Source organism: Castanea sativa, chromosome 10 (genome assembly GCF_040712315.1).
Source record: "Castanea sativa cultivar Marrone di Chiusa Pesio chromosome 10, ASM4071231v1".
Lineage (NCBI taxonomy): Eukaryota > Viridiplantae > Streptophyta > Magnoliopsida > Fagales > Fagaceae > Castanea > Castanea sativa.
This window is the reverse complement of record NC_134022.1, coordinates 38993193-39000422: the sequence shown is the minus strand read 5'-3', so window position 1 is coordinate 39000422 and position 7230 is coordinate 38993193. Positions and strand designations below refer to the sequence as shown.

At 31.8% G+C, this 7230-nt stretch overlaps 1 long non-coding RNA gene across 1 annotated transcript; it reads right to left on the bottom strand.

Annotated features, from left to right (window-relative positions):
• Positions 1–2760: 2760 nt before the first annotated feature.
• Positions 2761–3850, bottom strand: LOC142612710 (uncharacterized). The gene is made up of 3 exons (XR_012840175.1): positions 3609–3850; positions 3000–3084; positions 2761–2874 (listed from the first exon to the last, which is right to left on the bottom strand). It is a non-coding gene; the product is annotated as an uncharacterized LOC142612710 (long non-coding RNA).
• Positions 3851–7230: the final 3380 nt, after the last annotated feature.

Here is a 7230-nt window from a genome sequence, read left to right as displayed (position 1 = left end):
GCAAAAGTGGCCACCTTTTAGCTACCTATTTTTGTTGAGTCTTCATAATATACACAATAATCCTTTCTCATGTTACAAAAAATCAATCTTACTTTTTTTTTTCAAAATTATATTTTTATTTCTCCAACTCTTTCAAAATTATATTTTTAAGACTGCTTGACAATTTCCATATCACTAAACAACCTTCAAAAATAAATTCCAGCTCAAAAAACTGTTTCTATAGAACTCGCTACTTCTATTCTACTTTAAAAACCAGAGGTTTTGTAGAGTTGAATATCATTATATACCTCCCCAAGATAAACCCTAGCAAACCATAATGAGAATTTGTCACACCATCAAGATCCATCAATGAAGGGTCTTGTCCATGTGAATGTCCTCCTAGGTACACTACATAAGACTGAAGCATAAAAGTAATTTAAGGCCATTAATGGCACATATATATGAAATCTACTCAAATGGAATATTAGGAAAATAAATGAGACAGGAGATTGGATATTATTTTTTGCAGTAAACAAATACAATCCACCCTTTAATCCCTGAAGTTTCTATCATATTGCTGCCAGTCTTATTATGGGGTCCCATGTCCTTTGAGTCAATTCCGGCCGGTATAGCAATTTTAGCCAGTACTGATATAATCAATATATTTTACCTTTCAAGTTGGAAAATGACTAATAAACTTAGTAGAGTAGGTCGCCACCTCATTCTAGTTTCCTGAAGAACAATCCCAGCTCATCACAGATAAAGCAGAATCATAGATCAATCTTCTTTTTCTTCTCTATTTCCTCTTTACTCTTTTGTTCTTCGTTTTTTAGTCTTTTGACTTTTCATCTCTTGCTCTTTAGTCTCTCTGATTTGTTCTATTTTATCTTTCTTTTTAGTTTTGTGAGCTTAGTCAGTAGTCACGTGATAAAGCATTGGAAAGTAGCAAAGAGAGTTTGAACTTTGAAACTCTCTAACTTTTTTATTAAGTTTGACTCCTCCCCCAAACATAAATGTACTATCTTTCTTTATGTTTTAAAAATCTTTTAACTTGTGACTTTTTTTTTTTTTTTTTCCAATTATCTACGTACATACTATATTACTGACATTATAATTCCAAGGCTGAACCATGCTTGTGTTAAACAAAGTAATATCTTGGGTTTGGGACTTTGGGATTAGTTATTGATAAGGTGAAGTTTGATCCAAGTTTGAATAAATAATAATAATATTAATAATATTAAGAAAAACTCTAGGAACACAATTTTATAGCATCTTGTCATAATTGTGACATGGCATAATGTGATTAGTTAAAAAAAATAATAAATCTAATGTGTAAGTAGTGGTTAACTATTCACAGTCTACCACGTTAGAATCGTGGTAAAAAAAATTGTGACATAATTTGTGGTCCTAAAACTACTCATGTGACTATGATAAGATAAATTTATGTGGTACAAAATTTAATATATATATATATATATTATAATTTTTTTACGAATCTCGAAACACCTAGAGGGTAAGCCAAAATTGACCGATGCAGAAATATTTCATTCCATTAAACAAAACGAAATGGGGTTCAAAATAGAATTGATAAATGGTTTTGATTGTAGAGGGGGAAAATGTACACACTTTAAATTCTTATCAAAAAACCAATGACTAGCGACAATTAATGTTGAGATAAAATAAAAATCTCAATGTTTTCCTTATCTCAATCACGTTTTAAGGTGGGGGAATCCTAATCATTGCAATGGGGATTTTAAAAAAGTGGAAAACCTTTTAATTGAATTTAAAACAAATTTTTGAAGGAAGTGATTTGGGTTAACTCTCCTATCACTCTCATATTTTGAAAATCCAATCGTTGGATTATATGTTTTATATGGTCTTAAAGTGCATGCCAATTTTTATGCCAATCGGATGTAATTTACCATTTGATATATAAACTCATCTTCATTGCATTATTTTAAACTATAAACACTTGAATTTAAACAATTGATTGATGACATGACTATTAATCTTTGATCACTTTGATATTTTGTAAGCATGAAAAATATATGAAGATAATGTAATCTAATGGTAGATTTGTCAAAATTCACATCGAATTAAGAAATATAGGGTTAGGTTCAAGTTACACCTGATGTAACTTTAAAAAATGTTACACCACTCAATAACTAATTATTGAATTCATATTTTGAAAATTCAACCGTTAGATTACATTTTCTATATGGTCTTAACATGCATGCCATTCTTCATTCACAAGATAATAAATTGAGAAACACATATCTAATTAGATTTTTTTATTTATTTATGAGATGATACAACCATTGATCAAACTCTAATCCGACCACAAAACCAGAAATCATTGTATCTGGTTCTCTGTTCAGAATGGTTTCAAAACAATGTGACAGCCAAAACTCATACCCAATTCTTAGTAACTGCCTCATTTATGCATCAAAACTTTAAGCTGAGACTACCAACTAAACAATTCAGAAACAAACAGAGAGCATGAGATTTTCCTCAACAAAGCCTTTTTCCCATGTATTTGATCAGTTTAATGAAATGCATTTAGTCATTCCATCTAGAAAGCACCAACGCAAAACATGGAACACAAGTATGATAAAGATATGGACACAGTACAGGTAGTTCTTCAAAAACTAGGAACACAATTAACTCTTTTAGGTCTACTTAATGTTAATTTTAGGATTAGAAACAAACAAATATAAAAATATTTGACAATATTTCAGGAACAAAATCAAAATCAATAATAAATATAAGATAGTCCAACTAGTGTAATTGAACTCCCTTCAACCACAAAATAACTACAGAGATAAAAACAATACGAATATCTAACCTTTACACGCGTTGTAGCGGCAACCCAATTATGTTTCCCAAATCGCTAACCTGCAAAGTACAACAGAAAAAAAACACTCTCAATCCTCAATTATGTTTCCCAATTACGAATTCAAGGGTTGAAGGCAAAGAAGCCAAGGGAAATAACTCATAATTAAGTAAAAAAAAGAACATACCCAAAATAAAGAGAGAGGTGGAGAAGCAGCGGCGTTCGCGTCACAGAGAGAGAGAGAGGAGTCTGTCTTGGGAGAACAACAATGGCTGAAGTGAATGAAAGAGAGAAAAGAGGACGACAACAACGTAGTTTCGATAAATAACAACAGAAACCCATAACGACGTAGGTTTAATTTGAACGATGTAGTTTTGATATATAACAAGAGAAATCCAAAACGACGTAGGTTTAATTTGATATAAGAAGAGAAACGCAAAACGAAAAGAAGAGGTTTCTCAAACAAGAACAAAAAAAACAAAACGACAAGAAGAGGGGAAGAAAAAAAAAACATACGCTTTCAGCAGATCAAAACCAATCACAACCAAAAATAAAAAGTAAATAATATATATATATATATATATATACACACACACAGCAAAAATAGTTATACTAAAAAGAACATAGATCAATCACAGGCTTTAGATAATAGAACTAACACTTCATTTCTTACTCAGAAACTTCATCATCTACGAATTCAAAGCCAAATTTGATTCACATAGCAAGAACTAATACGATTTTTACGAAAGCTAACAGTAACTGAAAATTTCAAAGAGCTACAGAGACCGATCCATACCTAAAAATCAGAGAAATGATAGTACAAAAGAACAAAAATCACGAAAAGCTCACTGTTGCTTGAATCAGTGTTGCCATTTGGAGCGAGCTTCAAGATCTAAGCTCCGAAGCTGTACAAGTTGTGCGCACGCTAAGCAGAGACAGAGTGCCCAGGTTAAAAGTGCTTCTAGACTTTGAAGTCTAGAAAATTGAATTCAACTCTAGAAACAAAAAATTGTGTGAGTTTAATTATTAGGGCTCATTATGTTGTCAGCACAAAGTGTGGTAGTCAAATTTTTAAAAGAAATTAGGGAAAAAGAAAAAAAGAAAAAAAAAAAAAACACCGTGTGATGGTTTATATTTTTTTGATGGGACCGTGTGTTGGTTTGGTGCCATTGGTGAGAATGAGAAGGAAGAAAAAGAGTGGGTGTGATTATGGGTTAGATGTTTGACTGTGGGTCCGTTCTTAATTTTGTCTAAAAAATCAAATCCTAATTTGGCCACTAGCTGAGCTACCCTATCATATAGCTTAAGAAGTATAGCTGTATCTTTTTGATTAGTGCATTTTTTGATTGAGACCATAGTCTTCTAGAGAATATATATATATATATATATATATATATATATATATATATATGTATGAAAATTTGGCTTGCTTGTCCTGTGCTAACTTTACAATATTCATTAGGACCCGTGACCACAACAATTTTTAATTTATTTCAAGTACAATAGACCCTTTTTTATTTTCATTGGAAGAAATAAAAATGTTTTCATCCAACAATACTAATGAACCACAATCCACTTGATCTAAATGTTCAATAATTGTAATAGAAGTAAATAAGTTGTTCTAAATATAAATATTCCTTTTATTTTGCAAAATATGATTTTCGTAAGTTTGTCTTTCGATCAATTGAGTCTTGCAAATTTAGGATATGCAAATTTTTACAATTTAACTGTTCTTAAATCTCAACTTGAACCATCATAAGCAATGTTTAACACAATTCTTAGACTTTAGAAAATCTTCAACTAGACATGTTATATATATATATATATATATTTTTTTTTTTGCCAACTTACATAAAATTAAAACCTAAAGATTTATTCCGAAGTATATAGAACTTAACACATACCATGGTTTTTTAACGGTCAGTTCTAGTGTGGGATCTGTTAACCATTGACAATGGTGAAAGTCTATCTCGCTATTAATAATTGGGTCCGGTTAATATGTGCACTAAGGGCACACATTAAGTTATCTATTTATGGAAAAAATTTCTTGAAAAATGAAAAAACTGTTAACACTTTTTCAATTCCCTAAAAAAAATTTTCCAAAAATTTTCCCAACGGCTCCCTCTCTTTTTCTTCCTTCTCATTCTCATTACTCCAAAATCTGAAACCACACCCACTCTTTAACATAAGCCTTTTTTTCACCTTCATCCTCTCTCTCGCCCTCTGCATTCGAAGAACAACAACCGCCCAACAGAAGCTAATATTCAGTAGAGAAGTTAAAAAAATATTTGTCTAGCAGTATACGTTTACCATCCAGATTACTAATAAATGCAAGCATGTCTACCAGTTAAAAGAATGAAAATGAAAAAGCCCCTCAAATACTGCTGAATCACATTCCTTATGTCCACTTTAGACCACCCTTACCCCCCCCCCCCCCTTCCATAAAAAAAAAAAAAAAAACTATCATAAACCCCACACTAGTGCTATATCTTGATAAGTGGGAGCTTCAGAAATTTTTTTTAAGGGGTCAATTTTGACAATTTATTGGTCTTTATCATTATATTAACCACAAGGTTTTGAATTACGTTCTAGTGAATATTTTGAGTTGACTAGGGGAATGGAATATTTGAGTAACACTGGTACATCGTTTAATATATTAAACTTATTATCTAATCAAAAGTTTTAAAAAATACCTCCTTATTTTCCCTTTAAGTCTTTCAAATTTCAATACTTCTATCAATGGATTTAATAATTAGATTGGTCTAACAAAAAATTGAAAAAAATAAAGAGTGATTCCTGCTTCGATGACATTATAATAGTTATCTAGTAATTTAATAATTTATAATTATATATTTACTATACATATTTCCTTTTAAGAAATCTGCAAATATTAATTAAGTGACCATCTATTAGATAGTGTTTCACTGTTGTGTGCATATATTTGACCGTAAAAAAATGGTTGCATGGCCACAACGTGGCAATCTATCAATATATTGATTTTTCTAAAAAAATAAATCTTAACTAGTAGCAAAGTAGAACGTGTCATTCCAATTAATTTCCCCACCTATCTCAATACTTCTTTCTATTTTGCTGTTGACCAACTAGTTTCTCTCTCTCTCTCTCTCTCTCTCTCTAAATCTATGGAGATCGACAGCAAGCCATAGCCCATGAGTGTTTCCTCTACTGTTTACAACTAGCATGGCCATCACTAGAAGCCACCGTGATAGAAGGACCTCCTCTGCTGCAAAGCTGCGAAAAAATAATCTCCTTTACTGCAAAACAAACATTTCTCTAATCCTACATTGTGAATTTTTCTATATTTTCATCTTCATCTTCTTTTTTTTTTTTTTTTGGGTCAGGGTGTTCAAGTTTATATTTTAGGGGGTAAAAACAAAAAACAATTTAAAAATACACTACATAAATTTTTTTTTTCTCTTCAGGTCAGGGGGTTCATTTGAACCCCCTGCCATCAACGTAGCACCGCCCGTGATCTTGGTACCCTTCTCAACCCCCAGTTGAAATAACTCTCAACTACAGTAGCCTCTCTCTCCCTCTCCATGAAAAGAACATCCCAAAACCTACCACAATACTAATGACCCACACCAACAACAAATAAAACCCATAATCACATTAATCCCAAAATAGGCAAAACCCATGGCTAGATAAAATCCAATTGAAAAATGATCCAAAAAAAGCTTAAAATGGTGTCCCAAAATTAGAAATTTTTATCATCAGTGAACTTGAAATTTGTACAAAAGGTTGCCTAACAAAATGAAGGAGAACCGAGAAAGAAAGAGGGGAGAGGCAGAAAGTTAGGAAGAGAATGGGGAGAGAGAGTTTGAGAGGAAAAGTGAAGAAGCAAGGGACAAAAAATGAAACGGAACGAGGAGAGAGACATTATAGGCAGGCAAGAAAAATGTCATTCTAAAATGGACAGTGTGTGGGCACCACCATGTCATTGAAAATTTGCTTTAAGAAATAAGATATGCACCCGAAAACTAGAACCAAACAAAAATTTGAACTGAGTTAAGGAAAAGTAGAGATTGAGATAAGAGATATGAGTTAGAAGTTTGAGTCATGAAAAATGAGAAATGAGATCTAAATTTTGAGTTGTCTTCAAACCAAACAGGCTCTAAGTTTCAATTTCAATTCAGGATATACAAATACTCATGAAGATCTAAGAAAAAATATAAAATTTAGTAATCGGAAGTAGATAGGTTTTCTAGTTTAAGCATGATGCACCGTTGAACATTAATACTCCCTATAACTTAGGGATGGCATTAAAATGATTGTGAACTGCAGGCATGCAAAAATCCCTTTCAAAAACCTCTCAACTCCACTTCTCATATCTACAAAATACTTTTACCTTGTAAACTAAAGCACAAAAGTGAAAGGTTTGTGCACTGAGTATGACTATA